The sequence below is a fragment of the Lagopus muta genome, chromosome 11, assembly GCF_023343835.1.
Source record: "Lagopus muta isolate bLagMut1 chromosome 11, bLagMut1 primary, whole genome shotgun sequence".
NCBI classification, from domain to species: Eukaryota; Metazoa; Chordata; class Aves; order Galliformes; family Phasianidae; genus Lagopus; species Lagopus muta.
The window spans coordinates 17,437,627-17,456,770 of NC_064443.1; positions in this window are offsets into that span (position 1 = coordinate 17,437,627).

Consider the following 19,144-nt stretch of genomic DNA (forward strand, 5'->3'; position numbering starts at 1 on the left):
TGTTTCTGGCACTGGGTAGAAAACTCCTTCCCAAACAGGCAAATTCTATGGGGAATTTGGATTGAGCCTTTCTTTTTTGGTCTATTACTGAAGTGCACATTTGTCTTTGAGCATTTTAGATACAAAACACATCCACAATTCTTTCCTAAGCAAATGAGGCTTAATCTCTCTGTTCTGATCTCATTTGTGCTAAGGAGCATCTCAGCTCCTGATGCAGGTAAGGTGTTTAACATGTTCTGCGTGTCAGGCTCTGCCGGGTGCCAGATTCACCTCCCTGCTTGACATTTGTTTCTTATCTCTGACAATTAGTTGTGTTGAAAACCACCTTGTTTGTTTTATTATCATGGAAGAAAGACAGCTTTGCACTCTGAACACTGCCTGCAAACTTCTGCCTCTATGGTGCAATGTGTTTTATTAATTTTTTGGTCAGGCAAAACTTGAACGTTCAGTATTCCTGCTTTAAGATTTTTTGATATAAAGGCATGGAACTTTTTTCCCCCAGGATGAGCTCAGGTACAGTGGTGAGTGCCCAGGCAAACAGAAGTTGAAAAGTTGATGAATCTCTTGAGAACCCATCAGAATTACAGACTACATAGATGGAAGTCATCACCCCTTATTACTAAGGGCAAGGCTGTTCAATTTTTCTTCAGAAAACTGAGATTAGTAAAGGGGGGGGTCATAAAAAGAAATCCACCTAAAAACAGAAATAAAAATATAATACTTGAGGTTAGTAACAGCAGTTTTACTAACGAACCACAGCCATTTTTCATGCTGATTATATTTTTTCTCTGCCTGTCACAGCTGCCTTCTGTGCTGCATTGTGACTGCTGCCCTGCCTGCACAAGCTCTGACGCAGTGACACGAGTAGGGGATTTAGGGTGGATCATTTCTAAAGGAATTATGTGAAAAACATCTTTACATGTTTTGAATAATAAAAAAAAAAACCTTCAAAAGGGAAAGTGAAACAACCCATTCTACACAGATCAGCTGTAATTGTTCTGATATTTTGAGATTCCCTGGTAGGAAATGAACAACTCGATCCATTAATACCTTTGGCACACTTACAGTGTTCAGCCTCCCAGACACTTCTCAGTTCTGCATTATATAATATGTAACATTTATTATACAAATTTGTTAAGCTTTCCGCTGTGGGCTGCTGTCTGGGTTTATTCTTCCGTAGACAGGATGCAGCTCCACATACACTCAAGATCTAAGCTTTTTCACTCTGTTCAGGTTAAAAGGTTTTATCTCTGAAGCAGCTATTATCTTGAGAGAATAGCTCAGTCTTCAAGATGTTGCTCATTAACACCTGCCTATTAAAGTGCATGTTATAATAGACAGCAATGTAGCAGCACCAGAGAGCTCCCTCTGAATATTTGCTTTTTCTTTAAAAAGGCTTTTTTTTTCTTTTCTTTTCTTTTCTTTTTTTTTTCCTGGTGAATTACAATTGCTCCATTTAATTTTGTGCTTTGAATTCCACACTGCCAGCTCTTATAACAAATGCAGCCTTGGAGGTCTCCCCTGAAGAATAACTTCATTCCTTAACGCCAGAGAAGAATACAATGAGTTCAGAGCTGAGCCATGGTGAGGCTGCATGGCTTCTTGAACATACACATTATGGAGGCAGTGGCTGATGGAGCAGGACATGAGATGCACCACTGATGGCTGTAGTGCTCTCAAGTGAGGGTTCTTCTTTCCTGTGGAGAAGAAGCCTGCTGAAATCAGTACAAGTCTTTCTACTGACTGAACTAAGCTACAGATCAGGCCTGGTGTACAAAAGAGATATCCAGAAAGAAAACAATATGTGAAAAAATTAATTGTAAAGTGATGCTAGATGAGAAGAGTTGGAAGATGGCACCTGTAATCTTTCAAGGATCTCTTCAAAACCCAACGTCCTTCATCTATGTGAGAGTCTCATCTTGGGGAAGTTTCTAAGACAACCACCACGCACAGCAACAAAGCGACTGCCACAGCTGAGACGTTTCCTTCTGACATTGCTTTGAATACAATTAGCCTAATTCTCTCAAAACTTGACAATTAATTCAAATTTGGTTACTTTCAATCGCTGGAATGAAAGCATATAATGAGATTATTATATCAAGTACCAGTGATAAATCAGAAAAACCTTTCTTGTGATCCCAGGGAATGGCAATTCCAGCTGGCTCATTTCCTCAGGGCCCTCCCACACAGCTGGACCACTCTGCACCTTGCTCCCAGCACTGCACGCTGCACTGCTTTGCACTGATCTCATCTCAGCAACTGCAAAGGTGAAGAAAAAGCTGATTTCCACAGGGAAGTGACACAGTGGTAACGACTGGTAGGATTTTACCATCCCAGGTTTTAATCACAGGGCAAGGGATGAGGCACTGCTGTGCACTGGCTCTGCCTTGCACATCACTGACTTCACACCTGGAAGTGAAGGTGACACTTGAGGTTTTTGAAACGTGGAACAGAAAAATACAGCCAAATATCTAGGAAGGTAAGAGCTTTTAAAGGATTTCTAAGACTGAAATTCTGCTGTAAGTCACAAATGGCCTTGCAGAAGGAGACATTTTAATGGCTGCGTAGGAATAAGTGATTGTGGGAAAATAATTCCTTTACTCTTTTAGATCAATCAGAGGGGAAATTCTAGAGTTTTGTGTAAATGAATCCAGGGACACATTAAGTCTGAAAACAGAGGAACACTGAAACTCCAAAACAAATTTCAAAGTGAAAGGCAGTTTTGGTGTCACTCACCTGCATGTCACAACACAGAGGAACAGGCTAGCAACTATTTTTGGAGGTCTGCCTCTTGGTTCAAAACTTGTTTGAGACAGAGACCTGATTTGAAATCCATGGAGACCATCTAACAATTGAATAGAAGGTTCAAAACCTTCCCCTGCTCCTCTCCTTACCTCTGTGTCGGGGCAGCTAGAAGAGCAGGACTCAATTCTCTCCTTGGTCTTCAATAAGAGAAACGCAACTTGCAAAATTACTATTTTGTTATGTTTTGTTTTGTTTTTTCTCTTAAGAATGTAAACCACAAGCCGTGGAAATAAAAGAAAACATGTCAAAGGCAAGCATTTCTCTTTGAATAAAGCAAACACACCATGATTAATTTACTTTCTTGTTAAGTTGACAGTAGAGGTCACAGAGGAAGACAACAGAAAATCCCATTTTCTCAGCTTGGTTTCAGATTGTTTGGGGAGGCCACTCTGAGCAGCACAAAGGTAATCACCTGTCTGGGCAATGAAACATTACCTCCAATTACTTGCAAGCACTGGTCACTTTTTGTACAGGTGCTTCATTGCCATGTCATGGAGACCACTGTGAACATTTTCACCTCTGCAAATCGTTTTCCTGAGACATTGGCTTCCATGCATTTCCTTTTCCTCCGCGTCTTCTCATGCCACTATAATTGCATTCCTCCTGATAGAAATTGCCTTCTTTAGAGTGTTTTGCCTTCTTTCTCCCTTTATTATTGCATGGTGAAAAAAAACTGAAGTGGGAAAAATGCCAAAGCTGGCATCTTTTTTAAATGGCCCCTCTAATCCATGCTTTTTTTTCCCTCTGCCTTTACATTCAGTATAGCCTCATAGTTTAAATATTGTGTCCTTTGAGAAGCTCATCCCTGCAACACTCTTAACAACAATTAATGTGAAGTACTAGCATCTCCTAAGACTGCTCTTCAGCCCTAATCTAACTCCCTTTCTTCAATGGTACCTGTCCTCCACACTCCATAAAGCCTAAAGACTAGAAGGAGCATTAAAGCAACACATACATTTTTGCACTGAAAATAGAAGGTAATATAGGTATTGGATCATACCATTATGATTTTCATACAGGTAATGTAGTCAACGTACTCTAAAAACACAAGAAAAATGAAAATATCCAGCAACTTTATAACTTTATATATATTTTATGTATATATAAATAGAAGATGGACACTTCTGATCTGATTTTCATTGTCTAGCTGGGTTTTATCTGAAGAAGAATGGTTTTCTTTACACATTTTGAAAATGTGGGTTTTTTTTGTGATTTGGATTTGTAATTGTCAGTATGAAATAGTAAGGAAACTATTTCATCATAATGAGCAATGGAACGGGGTAGATTATTTTTGTCACTACTGCACTGCAGTGGTGCTGTCTGTAGAGAACCAGAACACTTCTTTGATGCTGGTGCTTTTAAATAACTTAATTGCAAGGCAGATGGTAAGAAACAAACAAAAACCCTCACGAAACAAAACAAAAAACCTGCATAAAGGTGGAAAATTGCTTGAGGAATGCTCTGGTCTCACAGGGAGAAATCGTTCCATTTGTAGCTGGTACTGCAGACTCCAAGTCTGTGATTAGCCTTTAATGTAGAAGAGGTAATACGATGTAGTTGATGAAAACATGTCAACACAGCATGAGGAAAAGAACAATAAGGCAACTTTTTCTTCAAATGAAAGTTTCAGATCTTCAAACACACTCTGTATTCAGTAGCAACAATTGAAAACAAAAGAAATCATCAGTCTTTGTATTCACACTGAAGCCTCCAAATACTTCCATCAGTTTTGCTCAGGCTTTTCAACACCATGGGTTGCACCTCATCTGTTGTTTCATTAGGTTCCCAGCTTTACACAGTGTGATCTCATGGGTAAATCTGGTCAGTGAACCAACCAGAAGGATTGCTCTTCTTGAAGAGTTGGGCAGTGCTGTTGGCACATCCTGCTAGGTGCAGCATGGCCACAGAACTGCCATATCCAGGAGTCTTACAGAGGTCTTGGCTACTGGAGAGGTCTCCTGCAACACGTGAAAGCTGTCACGTAGGGCCTCAGTGCCAAGTGTGCTACCTGCTTTAACCAAGTTGGTGATAATTATTTTATATACATACATAGAGAGAGCCTCTGCAAGTCAGAAAAAACCCAAACCTGCCAGGAAACCAGTGTCATTCATTACCTACCCAAGACACATCTCTTCTCAACATGCCAAAGCCAGCACTGAAAAAAAACTCCTATCTGTAGACAATATAAATGTTTTGAGGCAAAAATATCAGGTTGCAATCTATTGCAGTGAAGAACCACAACCCTGAGGGACTTCACCTCAGCCTGGGCAGCACACTAGGAGCACATTACCCAGAACACAAAGTTGACTGAATCTGTAATCAATAGAAAAGACAAGGTAGTGTGTTTTGTTGACAGATCATGGTAACGAGTCCTCCAAGAAAAGTAGTTTTCTGTGCAGTGACTGTAAGAGTGAAGAAATTCAGAACCAAAACATTAAATTCCAATATACACTCACAAATCTTTCAAATGATTCTAAACTTACGTTGTGGTGCAAGCAGCTTTGGCTTCTGCACTTGGCTAAATTCAAGTAAATGTGGAAAAACTTCACTGAGATTAGAATATCATTTCTTAGAATTACAGATACGGGCACTTTCTGGATTTTGTTATGGTGATTTGATAGGTCTTGAAAAAAATGCATGGCCACTAAATTCCTGCTTTATTCAGATGCAGGAGGGATCACAGCATTGCATGCACTCTGACTTGGGTGTTGCTCTGTGAGAAAAGGGTAGTTTTCTTTTTTGAGAGGAGGAAGAAAAGTACTCCTAAACGTACAACCCAGCCTTAAATGTGGAAGGTTTTACAGATCCTTGACTAAAGATATTAAAGAAGCGTTACAATTATCATATAGGAGATTATGACTGATGGCACTGAAATGAGTAACAGCTCTCTGTAAGGTTTTCCCTCTAAATTTCACAACTGCCAGGTCCTAATCTCAGGTATATGTCATGCATTGTTTGCTACATGGAAAGTGTTGCTGCAATTCTGCCTGCATATCCATTAGCAATGTTTTTTCTTCTTCTGAGATTCTTTGAGATATATTGCCCTTCTGAGATTAAAATCTTGCCCTAAATCTTCGAAGCAATTACACAGACAAAAAGCAGCAATCTCTTCCTGCCATACAACTTTCAGGGAGCAGAAATCACCAGATCAGGAAGCGGTGGTAGATTATCAGCCCAGAGAAAAGGCATGATATCCAGCAGGAATGATCAATACATGAACAAATATGCCTACCTTGCTCTTGGTCCTCTATAAAGCTGTAGGGGTTTGTTGTAGATTTTAATGGAAAGACAATTGGACAATATAGATTCTTTTACCCCCCAAGGAAAAGGTGCATTTAAAGAGCTAAAGCAAAACAAAGGAAGAATGGAAGCAGAAGGAAATCACACTTGCAGCCTGTTTTTGTTTTGTTCCTTTGTTTGAAATAAAATGCTACTGATTTTCTGGTCCCTTTGAATACAGTTTGGGCTGTGGGGTTTTTTTGGTTTTTTTTTTTTTGGAAGATTTATTGAAAAGAAATGAGTGAGCAGGGAGAAAGAAGCTGCTTTTGAGGCCCTTAAGAATTGGATTTTTGGAATGTATTGCACTTGTTTTTATTTTGATTACTTGGACAATATAAAAAGGAATCAAATGTTCTTACAAATAAAAGAATATAATGAATCAATCCCAAGTCACATTATTCTGGCTTTGTTCCCATACACACTAGTAATGGCATCTGTGAGCACCAAGGTGGCACACTGGTATTTTTTACTTATTTTAAAAGATAGGGGATATGATTTTGAAAATGACTGGCAACATCATGGTTGCAAAGCAGTCAATAAATGAGGGCTTTTTCTCTCTCTTTTTTTAAAATATATTTAAAACAACAGCAAGGAGAGAATTTCAACTTAAATATACAGAGGGAAAAACGTTGCCTTCGTTGTCAACAGATAGGATTTCACAGAAAGGGATCAATGAACTCCTCATTTTCCAGGGTGGGCATTCAATTATGATGACAGAAATCGGCACATTCTCAAGCCTAATTCATGCATAAATCACTTGATGAATTTGAATATTCTTCAGCTATCATTGCACGCAGCAAGTGATGGATAAACTATACTCTGCAAAATGTCTTGGATGTTATCTAATAGAAAATGGGATATTCCAACACTGAAATAGTTATTGTTACTCCTGCCATAAACAGCAACCAGAAACCCAAATACTTGTGAGAATATGGTTGAAAAATCCCTGAAACCTGGGCAAAAATTAATTTCTACTACATTACAGAAGAAGAAACTTAAGGAATGCTTTTTGAAACATTTACCAAAGATTAGAGAAGACAAGCAGGTTAAGAAAGAATTAATATGGAAGAATTTTAGATTCTTATCATGATCCACACTTCCTTTATGCTATTAAAAGTAAATCCACTGAGGTTAACAAAAAATATTGCCTGTGAAGCTTGCTTGATTTTAAACAGAAATAATTACGCACTGCTGTAGTTCTCTCAAGAAAGAAATTCTTCTAAAGATCAAACATCTCCTTTAAGATATAGAGGGGATTAAATGCTATTGCAAAAATTTTCAATAACTGCATTTGAAGCCATGAATTATTTATATAGAAAAAGACCTGTAGCAGAAATGCACTGAAAAAAGAAAAGAGAGAGAGAAGGAAAGAGAGCAAAGAACAACAAACATATAGGTCGCATGTATAATTTCAGGTACAGAAGAAAGCAGCTCTTAGTTTGTACCATAGCACTTAGTGGTAAATAACAAAGTTACATTATGCTACAAGATCAGAAAGGGAAATTTAGATCTGTAATAAAATAACTGAAATGGATTTTCATCTACCATGGTCCTCAGAAGTCATCACTGTGCTCAATTTATGATAACAAGATGGTGATTCTGCATTACAATAGACATTTTGATGAGCATTTCATTATTTAACATTATTTTGAGAGAAATCTTGCATAGCTAGACCAAATACAAGAACCTAAATCACCTCTTGAATGTATACAGAATATTGTTTACTGAAACTTCTTGTAACTTTCACTCAGTGCTGTGTTCAATATTCATTAATGATTTTGAACAGCTCTAATGTCAATGCAGGAGAAAAGAATCGCTGTGCTCACAGCAGACATATGAGATGCATACTGTGACTGCAGCTCTCCCAAACCACCGTGGGAAAACATTCCCATGCGTTGGTTCCACTTTGTCCACATCACTTTGGATAAGAGCCTCCTGAAGACGTGAACCTGGAGTCAGCTGCTGGGCGATATGGCCTGACTTTGTCAGTAGGATTCTCCAGGGCAGTGGAACTGGCTAGCGATATTGCAGTTTAAAGCAAGCTTCAGGTTTGTTTGGAAAGGAAAAACAACTGTGGGGTCAGGGAACAAGTCGCTTTGCAGAAGATTCTGATTTGTCTTTTCCTTCTCCCACAGAGCCCGTCTACAAGCAGCAGGTCCCTATTTCTTAGGATGTTGTAAAGATAAATACATTTACAGAGTGTTTCATACATACTCGTGTGTAAAATCTGCTGAATGCTCTCAGTGGTTTCACTGGAATTAAAACTGGTGCTTAATTTCATTTCCTAAAATTTATATTTCTTGGAGTTCTTTTTAAGGTTTCCAGAGGGAAAAAGAATTAAACCTTATAAACAAAAAAACAAACAACAAAAAAAGCATCTTTAATCCTCTGATTAAACTTTTGTTATAATGGTGCGGGCTATCACCTGAAAGGAAGGGTTTATTACTGAAATATCATTAGATACTAAGGCTGAGATACTTAGTATCTTAGTTATATCTTATTATCTTAGTTATATAAATTTATCTCAACTGCTACCAATACTTAACTGTAATCCACATCTAAATCTCACACCTAATCAGTCAATGAATTGGTTTATTAATCAGCATTTCACAAGCAGTCTTGACCTCTCTAGGACCACACCATCATCAGTGATCCTGAACGGCACTGAGATTTGGAAAGCCTAGGCAGCACAGGAGAATAGGATTTTTCTTTGTTGTTTTGACCTTGATAACTCTTGGTTCTTCAGATTTGTCAGCAGTATAAGTCACGTCAAGTTCTGGGAATCCATGAATGCCCTGGCTTGTTGTTCTCCTCAGAAACTTCTGTTGCACAAATAGCAGCTCTCCATTAGTAGGATGGACCCCAGAGCTTGCAGAGCCAGCCTGCCCATCACAGCCGCCCTTCTATTCAAGCAGCATCACTGGTGCTCACGGCAGATGAGAGCAAGCACTGCTGTGCTTCTGATACGTTTGATGCCCTACAACCAGATCACTCCCCAAAGCCCACAGACCTAAAGCAAACCACCACAAGAGTGGGATATTTTATTCTATGGCTAGGACAGCTTCAGACAACCTGAACGCCAGAGCTCACAAAAGAAGAGCCATCCTTGTCAAGTCCTGTGACAAATGTAACTGGGCTGGCTGGAAATCCAGCCAAATGGGCTTGATTTCAAACACCATGCTCCATGCCAGCGCCAACAGACATGTTTGGAGGCTTCTTTTCCTGTGGGACTGAGAATTATGAAACCTATTCGTGAAGTGCACTTCAGGATATGTAAACGTCCTCTTTATTTAGTTGCAGCTGCAGCCCAGGCACACTCTGTGCTCACAAAAGATGGCAGAGATGCTTTTCCTTCAGTCCAGCACAGCACTAATCGCTGACCTGGACAAAGGTGTGGTATTTGAACAGACCTGCTCCTCAGAAGACAGAAGAGGATAATTAATCCATTTCCATAAACGCAGCAATAACACCAACACACATTTCTTCCCTCTGTTATTTTGTACTCTTGATTGTGGTAAATGGCCTAACAACTTCTACACCAGTTCTCACAACTGCTAAGTAACATTGTTTAGTGGAAAACATTGGTAGTAGTTGGACTGCTGGACTAGATGACCTTAGAAGTCTTCTCCAACCGTAATGATTCTGTGGTTCTGTTCTTTGATTCTCACTGTTCTCTAGCTCATCATTACTATCCATCTGTGTTTTTAACTTTGTATACTTCTTCCCCAACCGAACAACAGCATTGCTATTTCTGTCCTTAGCAGTGTTGAGAAGAACAGATTGGATGCCACTTCTAGCTTTTCCAGAGCAAGATTTCAACCAGAAATCCAAATTACAGACAATTATTACTAGAGATAAAGGAGTAAATCCACTACTGGCAGTAACAATGGGTATGTATGCAGAGGAGGCTCTATAAGGGGATGTGGTTCACCCTGTGCCAGGGACTCACAGGACACAAAGCTGGGTGAGAAGCCCCTGGGTGCCTCGCACACTTTGCTGATCCAGCCAGGGCAGCCTCTGAGAATCATCACCTCCACGTGCTTTTATTTTGCAACCTCTGTTTCTCTTCCTGAGCGTACAACTGCTGCTATTACTAACATTTCCTTGCCCTTCTCATACCATGCCTGAGGCCATGCTACTAATCACTTTGTCTAAAGACTGGTTCACTAGTGGAAGGCCCCAGCAACCACGTTCTCTTTCTTGAGATGCCTTTTTATTTCTACAGTTCTTCATTTCATTCTTCACCAGACATCGGAAAGTACAAATAAAGATCAAGAGTTTAAGTAAGGAAATTTACCCAACAGTAGCCTGAGTGATCATTTTCCCCTGAGTTCAATTACAGGAGTCTGATGCGTTCTTAATGAGGGATTTTGGTATACAGGCTGCACAGTACCTTCTCTTGTTTTACCTCTTTCTGCTACCTTTAGACATCTCCTGTTACTTCAACAGGATAGTACTAGTAAATTAATTATTAGAAGAATATACATAGCCTCAAGGATTATGTACAAGCTATTAGCAGTAATATGTAGTGGGTAATATATGCTGTTTACCAGTTGAAATAGCAATCAGGCTGATTTAGGTTATCAGCCCTCTTACAGCACAAGGCAAAACTAAAACAAGCTACTGGGAAGTTACTTTGAGATGTTTGCTTTTTCAATACAGTTTATGCACCAAGATGAGAAAAAATGGTGCAACAGTTGCCACAAGAAAGTTGAAACAAATAGTATTAAGAAAGTGGGAACGAGTGAAGGTGATATTTAGATCTATACATGGAAAGTGATCTTGTTCAACCGTTCTTGTCGTTTCTCATGTAAGGAGACCATGCAACCAGGAAGGTTTGTCAAGGAATAGTTGCACTGGTATAACTCGAATCAATATTGTTGGGTTTAAGAGTTTCACACAGAAATTGCAATATTTTTTTAGTAGACCAGGTGCAGGGCTGACCCTGCCAAAAGGTAACATTTCATTAAATCATGTGTTTAGAATAACAGTGGCACAGGCTGAAGGTAAAATGAAAAAGGATGTGATTCTCTGGATTTTAGTGCTCAACACTGAAACCAAAGGGAGGTGCCTAGAATCAAGTCCAGGAATACACAACAGCCTATAAAAGAAAGGAATGCTCCTCGTCTCCTCACGCATCCTTCGCTGCACAGCTGCACCTGCACCTCCTATGGAAGAAGCACCAGGATCTGAGTGAATGCTTCACCCAACAGCTTTGTTCTGAACCATTCTCTATTGGGTAAAATCACACAACAGCCCCCAAGGCAAGCTCTTATTTCATGCAGGTAACACAGCTAAGCTATAACCTTTCTGACATTTAGGGAGGTTGATCACTGGCAGTAAGTGCTTAACAAGCAGGGATTTGATTGCGTGGCACGAAGCCTGCATAATTTATTTTTAATAGTCTGACACAATCCGTTGCATGTTGGAAAGATGCAGAAGGATTTGGATAGTGGAGAGCACTATCCTCACAAGGATTTACTCAAATGGCTGAGTTACAGGAAGAGTGGTGAGGCATTAAAGTACGAGGAACTATTCAAATAAGAGCATAATTTGAGAATGGGAATGGGCTAAATACAGTCATTATAAGAAGCCCATGAAAATCAGATGATTCAACCCCCTTCTAAAATTATAATTGTAACTGACTCCAGTAAAGCAAGAACTGTCTTACTGTGCTGCTTTTTATAACGTCTGCTATTTGCATCAGCCCTGCTGACTCTGTAAACAACTCTAAGCAGCAGAACAAACACGCTGCTGGTTGGCATCCACAGCAAACTTCCCATGGTTTTCCCTGCCATTTTGGGAAGACCATGAAGAAAAAAAACAAAACAAAACAAAACAAAAAGCCCTCCCTGAGCTGAGACTTGTTCTTCACTGAGCTGCTGCCTTTGCAAGACTTATCTTTGCAGGTTTATATGCACCCCTGAAATATATGAAGGGTTTAAAAAGGAAAGACAGACTGATCCTTGATTACAGTACCTTTTATTACAATTTTACAAGGCAATAGCAATGAGAAATTATCTTGTGTGATACAAAAACTAACCTACATGATTTCATTCTGAGCTTAAGTGATGGCCTGTTTTAAGAGACTGGAGTTTTAATTAATCTGATCTTTGAAGGGGAAGTTGATGGGATTACATAAAGATTTCTGTTTTTCCCCCATAATAAAGGTTGGTACAACTTTACAAAATTCAATTATTTCTATCCAGTGCTGCATAAGAAATATTTGGGAAGTGACTGAAACAATTCTTGAAGCAAATTATACCACTGTCAGAAAATAAGAAATCAGTATGTCAAAACACAAGGGTATTTTTCTACACAAAGCACCTGGCAAGTTATATTATACAGACAGTCTCTGCCTGGGTATGATATTCCTCTCATTAATTTTATCTACAAATAGGAAGATGAATGTTTTGTATTTGCTGTTTGAAATTTAAAAAAAAAAAAAAAAAAAAAAATCCAACTGAAAAATGTCTTCAAATGTTGTACAAAGAAGGAAGCAGAAAAAAAAGAATGTTTTAATTCAAATAAGGTCACTTAGGCACTGTAAAAGCCTATGTGTGGATTTGTCATTTTTGAGGTCCCAAATAACTGCATTTCCTGCAGTAAAACCAGATCTGTAAAGTCCATCCATGATTCTCATGTATATGTTTTTAATAAATGGCTGTTATATTCCAGCTACCTAAAGGAAGACCTAATACAACAGCGAGTGTTTTACCAAGGACTCTCTCTCTGTTTATATTTCGAATTAGATCAAATGGTGATAAAGTCAGAGATGCTCAAACACTGGCCTGGTGAGCCCGGTGGAAAGAGGCTGGCTGGATAAACACAGAGCCAGTTTAATTATTCCCTTACGCTGATCCAATACAACTGACATCAATGCCAAGCTTCAAATGAAAGTACCAGAGCAATAAGGAAGTAGTGCAATAATACTTGAGGGTTTCCTGCTACATCTTTGTCAGAGCAAACACAATTTGATCTAATCTGACTGTAGTTTATATGAACTGCCACTACATACATCTTCTTAAAAAGAAGTCTGCTTGCTTCTTTTCGATGAAGATGGATATATTCTAAAGCTTAACCCCTGCATTTTCTGAAATACGCTGAGAGACTCAAGCCTTTAAAGGATCCAAAGATGACATAGAAAAGTTGAATACATTTTCTGCTTCTAATCTACTTTGTATCTACTTCTGTCTCTGCATAAACTGAGATTATGGTACAGCATATACAGTTTTTAATTTCCAGGTATTTTGGTATTAGCTATAACACTGAGCCATTTACCTGCTCGAGTGAATCTACATTACTGCCCCTGTTTCACTTTTAGCATTCTCCAACCTGTGTCTCCTTAATCAACAATTATCTGCTTCCTTGCACTTGCACTCCAGATGGAGAGAAGGTAAGCAGATGCTTGGGTGAATGTCTTTCTGGTGATGGATCCTTCTTCGCTGCAATTCATGCATATCATTACAGACCATTTTCACTTCTTTGGCAATCTTTAGCCTCTAAATCATGAAAATCGAAACCCTATTATCTTCCTTCATATTCTTTATGCAAATTATTTTTTATATTTTATTTATTTATTTTAATATATAGCAAAGCAAATGTAGAAACACATAAGAAGCCTTAGCCTGGATATGCCTGGCTAGCTGAATTGGGTTCATCAGCAGGTAGGATGGCCTTGCTAACATTCAGAGGCAACACAACAAACTCCTATGCAACACTGTTTTCACTACCTAGAAAAAGGGCTCAGCTGCCAGAACTGGTGAGGGACAGCCAACATGGCACAACCACTGCTGAGGAAGGAACAGAGCAAGGCTTCCTAATTAATGCAGGTTGGCAGGAAGTGCACATCCTTCCCCTCTTCTTTATCGATTCAACGAGTAACATCAGAGCAGAAATTCCTTAAAGACACTGTGATAATGACATGTAATATAGGAAACGCAAAATGAATGATAAAGAAATGGTGAGAAGGTCCATTAGAAGTGTCAGAAGTAATTTTTGTGAGACTCCACTGAATAGCACAGACTGTTACCTACTGACATTTTATTTGGCAGGGATCTGGGAAAAGCTCTGCATTCACTCCAGAAATAAAGAAATGAGATCAGAATCATTGGGGGTTTCTGGAAGAAAGAACAGATGTGGGAAGACAAATGCATTCAAAACAATCAGAAATCGTTGTTGTTATAATTGGTGTTGCAGAAGCTGCAAGAACTTCCCATCGTGACAGTGCTAAGGAACATGGGTCACATGGAGAGGCAGTGATACCAGGAGATGGCCTTCTGCTTGCACCACACTGTCAGTCCAATGAGACAGGGCTGCAGAGGGAACAGGTAACATCTGCATGCCCTTCTGTCAAACATCTGAACAGTACACGAAGTGTTATACGCCAGAAAGCCAGGTTTGAATGAAGCCATCTAGTGTGCAGCTACACTAAGATCTGCAAATTGAGAGCTTCTGTAAATTGTTCTGGTTTTGTCTGGTTTTCTGCACTCTCTCATAACTAAATGAGTACTTCCAGCTGATACTCATTACGTGACACCTAGTACCCTATCCCTGAAACCACTGATGTCTTCAGAGGCTTCTCCAACACATAACACAGGCAGACATTGATCCACTGACCATTTAGCAGAATTGTGAGGTGCAGTAATGAAACTTCATTGTAATTCGCAGACTCCATTCTTCTAGTTTTCTCTCCCTTAACAAAAATCAATGTGAAAAGTGACCCACTTATCTGATACTTCACATCCAGAAGCCACAACCACAAATACAACCCTAGAAATCTCAAAATGTCTCAGATGGTTGTTTTCTAAAAACGAAACAAAAATGCAGACACAAAACCCTAAAGAAATTAAAAAGAAATAACACCCAAATTGCTAAAATGGACCCTATGAATAGAAAATCATGTGAGACTAAGCCACAAACTCATTTTGAGGATATTAAAAGGTATCACTGAGTATACTCCAATTGTCTTGAAAGCTCAAGCTGTTCATCAGCGGATGCACTTGGCTATGTTTTCCAAACAGAAACTACAATTGATAACACTACCAGCTGTATCAAAAATAACTTTTGTAAAAGCTTTCGTGTTTAGTTTTGCTTATACTTTTAGAATTTCCTCGTCCAATTATCTCCAATCAAGCCTGACAGTTCACTCCTGGGGTAAAAGAGCTCCCAGTTCCATTATAGATAAGCTCACAGGTATTGATTCGAGCATTTCCCACCCCCAGTCAGAACCAGATATCTGCAGAGGACAGAAAGTTTTCAAATCCCTTGCCATGTAGCAAAAGCGAAACGGCATCGGCAAATAACGCAGACCAAATGAAAGCACAGGAACCACTCAGGTTTTACTGAGAGCATTATTTGTTGCTCCAGAGGTCACCTTTTCTGGAAGGACCATTAAGAAGCCGTGCATTCTGCCAGGATTAAGATCCAGTAAACCTTCACATATATTCTGGAGACTAAGCTCAACGTGGGGCTTTCACATGAGGATGAACAGCATTGCTGAGTGGTTTCTTTCTCTCATTCCATTTGCAGTGAGTTAGACACAAGAGCCCAGAGGACTGTTTTTTTGGGGTTACCCACACGTGTGTATGCATCTGGAACAACCTGCATTACCAAAACATGACCATGTGCCGAGCCTAAATACGAGTCACCGCTGCACCAGCAATAAGATGGGGACAAAACACACCAAATTCAGGAGTCACAAACTACAGTTCACACAGAGCAAAGAGTTTTGTGGAATACAAACAAGGCCTGAAGTAGGCTGTTTTGATTCTTCTACGGATCTAATGTGGAAAAGGCCAATAAGCTCAATATTTTTAATTGTGTTTTTTACACTCAGCAGAAAGGCAGCTAAATATACACAGCCTGTTCAAACTGCTTACATTAAACTTGCCAATCCCTTTTGCTTTAGCTTCACCCTCTTAAAAAAAACACAACCAAGTAAAATCTACAAAGACTACAGAGAAAATAGCTATCAAAGTATACTTCCTACAGATTACATTAATTTTTTTTCTGCATTAACATACTTCCTTGTGATTCGCATTGCTAAAGCATACTGAGAAGACATGCTGTTGAGACTTCTTGCTCTCCCCAGTTCCATGGTAAGAGCATAATAAAAATTTATAAATAAAGCCCCTGGGAAAAACAAAACAAAACAAAACAAAAAATGAAAAGAAAGGAAAAGAAAGAATGCACACTGCTTCCAGAGAAAAAGTCCTTTCCTCTTCCCATGAAAGTGCAGACATACCTCCACATGGCCACATTCAATGGCCACCATTCAATTCCCCTGCTCTGCACACCAGGCTGGACACTGCCTCTAAATTTGGTGCCCAGGTAGGACTCCTGCTCTTGCTGATGCCTCCCAGGTATGCTTGATGTTGCTTGGGAGAGTGCAAGCTATCAAGGACCCTTGATAATAACTGAACAGTGGAAATGACTGTCGTCAGTACACAGAAATGCTGTTTTCACAAAGCTTTGGGTAGGGGCTTTCTCTAACATCTCAGGAATGCCTACAGCAGAAGGTTGTATGCAAACCTTTACAGTTGGTGGCTTGGGACTGGGAGTATTGCCTCTGCAACAACTGGAGAAGGCCTGCAAAACTCACTTTCCATCTTACTTGAGCAGTGCCTGTGGATTCATAAAGATGATCAAAGATTTTACAGCAACCAAAATCCAATGCACAATGTAAACGCCAAAGAGCAATTTAGGTTGCTTAATATATGAGTTTCAAAGCAGTATTCGGGTACTGCCTGAATACAACACCTCATGGGACGCACATTTCTTTGTTCAAGGGAGTTTCATCTTAGTCCTTAAATTTTGCCTCTGTGATCATAGGGACTAGCTCAAGGACAAGGTGCTGTTTAAGCACAACAGAAACAGTCTAGATCATATTAGTCCTTGATCTAACTTGCTTTAAAATGTTGCTAAGGACATCTTGGATTTATCTACTCTGTCTGAAGGAGAGATAGAAAAACTGTCACAGCCGCAAGAAGTCAGCAGTAAGCAGGAGAGCTCTATCTCCTTTTGAAAGCACAGTGACAGCTTAGGGGAAAAAAAAAAAAAAAAGCAAAAAAAAAAAAGCATGCATCATCTGAAAGCATCTCCAATTTTTACAGAGAAAACAGAGGAGAAAATGTCTTCCCACCCATTTCTCAGCAGAGTTTTTGCAAGAGACACCTTGGCCCAACTCCTGCTAATTCACTTTTGTCTTCCAGCTTATGTTCCCGATCCTATCCACTGTCAGGTTTATAGACCAGATCCTATCTCTGAGTTATTTTTAGCTTAAAACAGTGTCCTGAAAGGTACACAAGGACTCTGTGCAGTTCATATTGAGCTCTGGAAACTTTTGGCTTATTATCAGTCAGTGCCAGCTTTTGGGGTGACAACTGCCCATGCTCTGACACTAACAAGACCCCAGTAGAAGAAGGTTTTGTGGGTGAAAAGGTTTATGTGGCTTTTGACTACTGGAAACCCTGTAAAGTTCTGTTTGATCTGCATTTAAAAAAAAATAAAAAATTAAAAATAAACAAACAAAAAAGACAGACAGCTTTCCCTACCAGAATATGGTAATTGTTCAAAATGAAATGTCAATGTCAATGCAATTTTGTTCTGAAAGAAAACTGGGCAAAAAATACAACATTTTGGTAACATTTAAATGTTCTGTCCTGACCTTTAGGAACAGACTGTTTTGATATTCAATTTTGTCTTCACTGTGTCATTTCTAAAACATATAGGCATAATCTTCAATACATGATAATAAGTTTCAGAAAATGAAAATCAGAACTAACCGAGTTTTAATAGGAACAAAATTCAGAGTTTCAGAAGTTCAAAGTTCAAACTTATTTGTTACAATATTTTCCAAGTTAAAAGATTAGATCTTGAAATGAATAATCTGCCTTTAGTGGGGACATCTTTGTTTCCATTCCCAACTGGAAATGAGAAAGTTCTAAACACATCAGTTTATCCTGCTACTGAGAATCCCTGCTCCCAGTCTTATTAGACAATCCATGCCTAAACAAGTCTTTTTTTTTTAATATAAAGATGAGATTAGATTTTTAATAAATATTCAAAACTAGTGACAAGAAGCCTGGGTTAATCGGTTGTAACCAACTCCTTGTCTATTTACTCTTGACACAACTTTTAAAAAGCACTCTCATTATCTAAGAAGAAAAATTTAATGAGGAAATACTTAAATTCCGTTTCAAATTTTATTCCTAATTAAAAGTAGGACTGCTAATTACAATGATTGTCTACTTTGGAAGGTGCTGCAAGGCCTAATTAATTGTCAGTGAAGTCATTTGAGATGCTCACACAATGGACGCGTAAGATTGGTTATGTTAATCATGAGGATGGCTATGTGAGCCCTGGATCAAGAGGGGACTGATCCAGTCGTGTCCCTGTGAGGCTGGTGAAGGATGTATGAACAGCCCATGAGATCTTGTGGACCTGTTGCCTCCATCTTACAAAGGGAAGAGCAGGAATCTGAGGCATTTCCTGGGCAGTTCTCCACAGGGGTTGAGTTGAGCCCAGATCTCTTGAAACAGGCCTGAAGCACCATCCTGTGCAGACGAATCAAAGAAACCTCCTCCAGCCCTCTGCTTTTAGGAGGCACATCTTTAACTTCTCTCCTACCATCACTTCATCTGTCTTCAAAGCTTTCTCAACAGCCACATCCAGTCAGAGCAACCTCAGTGCACGGGCTGCCCAAAGACAAACCCACTGCACCCCTCCATGACCAGAACACGTGGATGGAGGGGAGCAGCAGCCTGAAAGGATGGCTATGGTGGCAGAAGGGACAGCATCCATCTTACAGGTGGGGTGAATGCCAACCCAGTCATGTAGAGGCGTGCACCTCCTCTTCTGCAGACTGAGATGTTTTGTCTGTTCAAGGCATCTGTGTACCGCTGCGTGTTTTTGCCACCTAACTTCCACTTCTTCTCCATTTGCCATTGCTCTGACAGGCATGCAATTAATCCCATTACAAACTAATGGATTTACACCATGATTACATTATAATGTGGTGAAGCAGTGCCTGTGACACAATTGCACTTTCCTTGGCAGA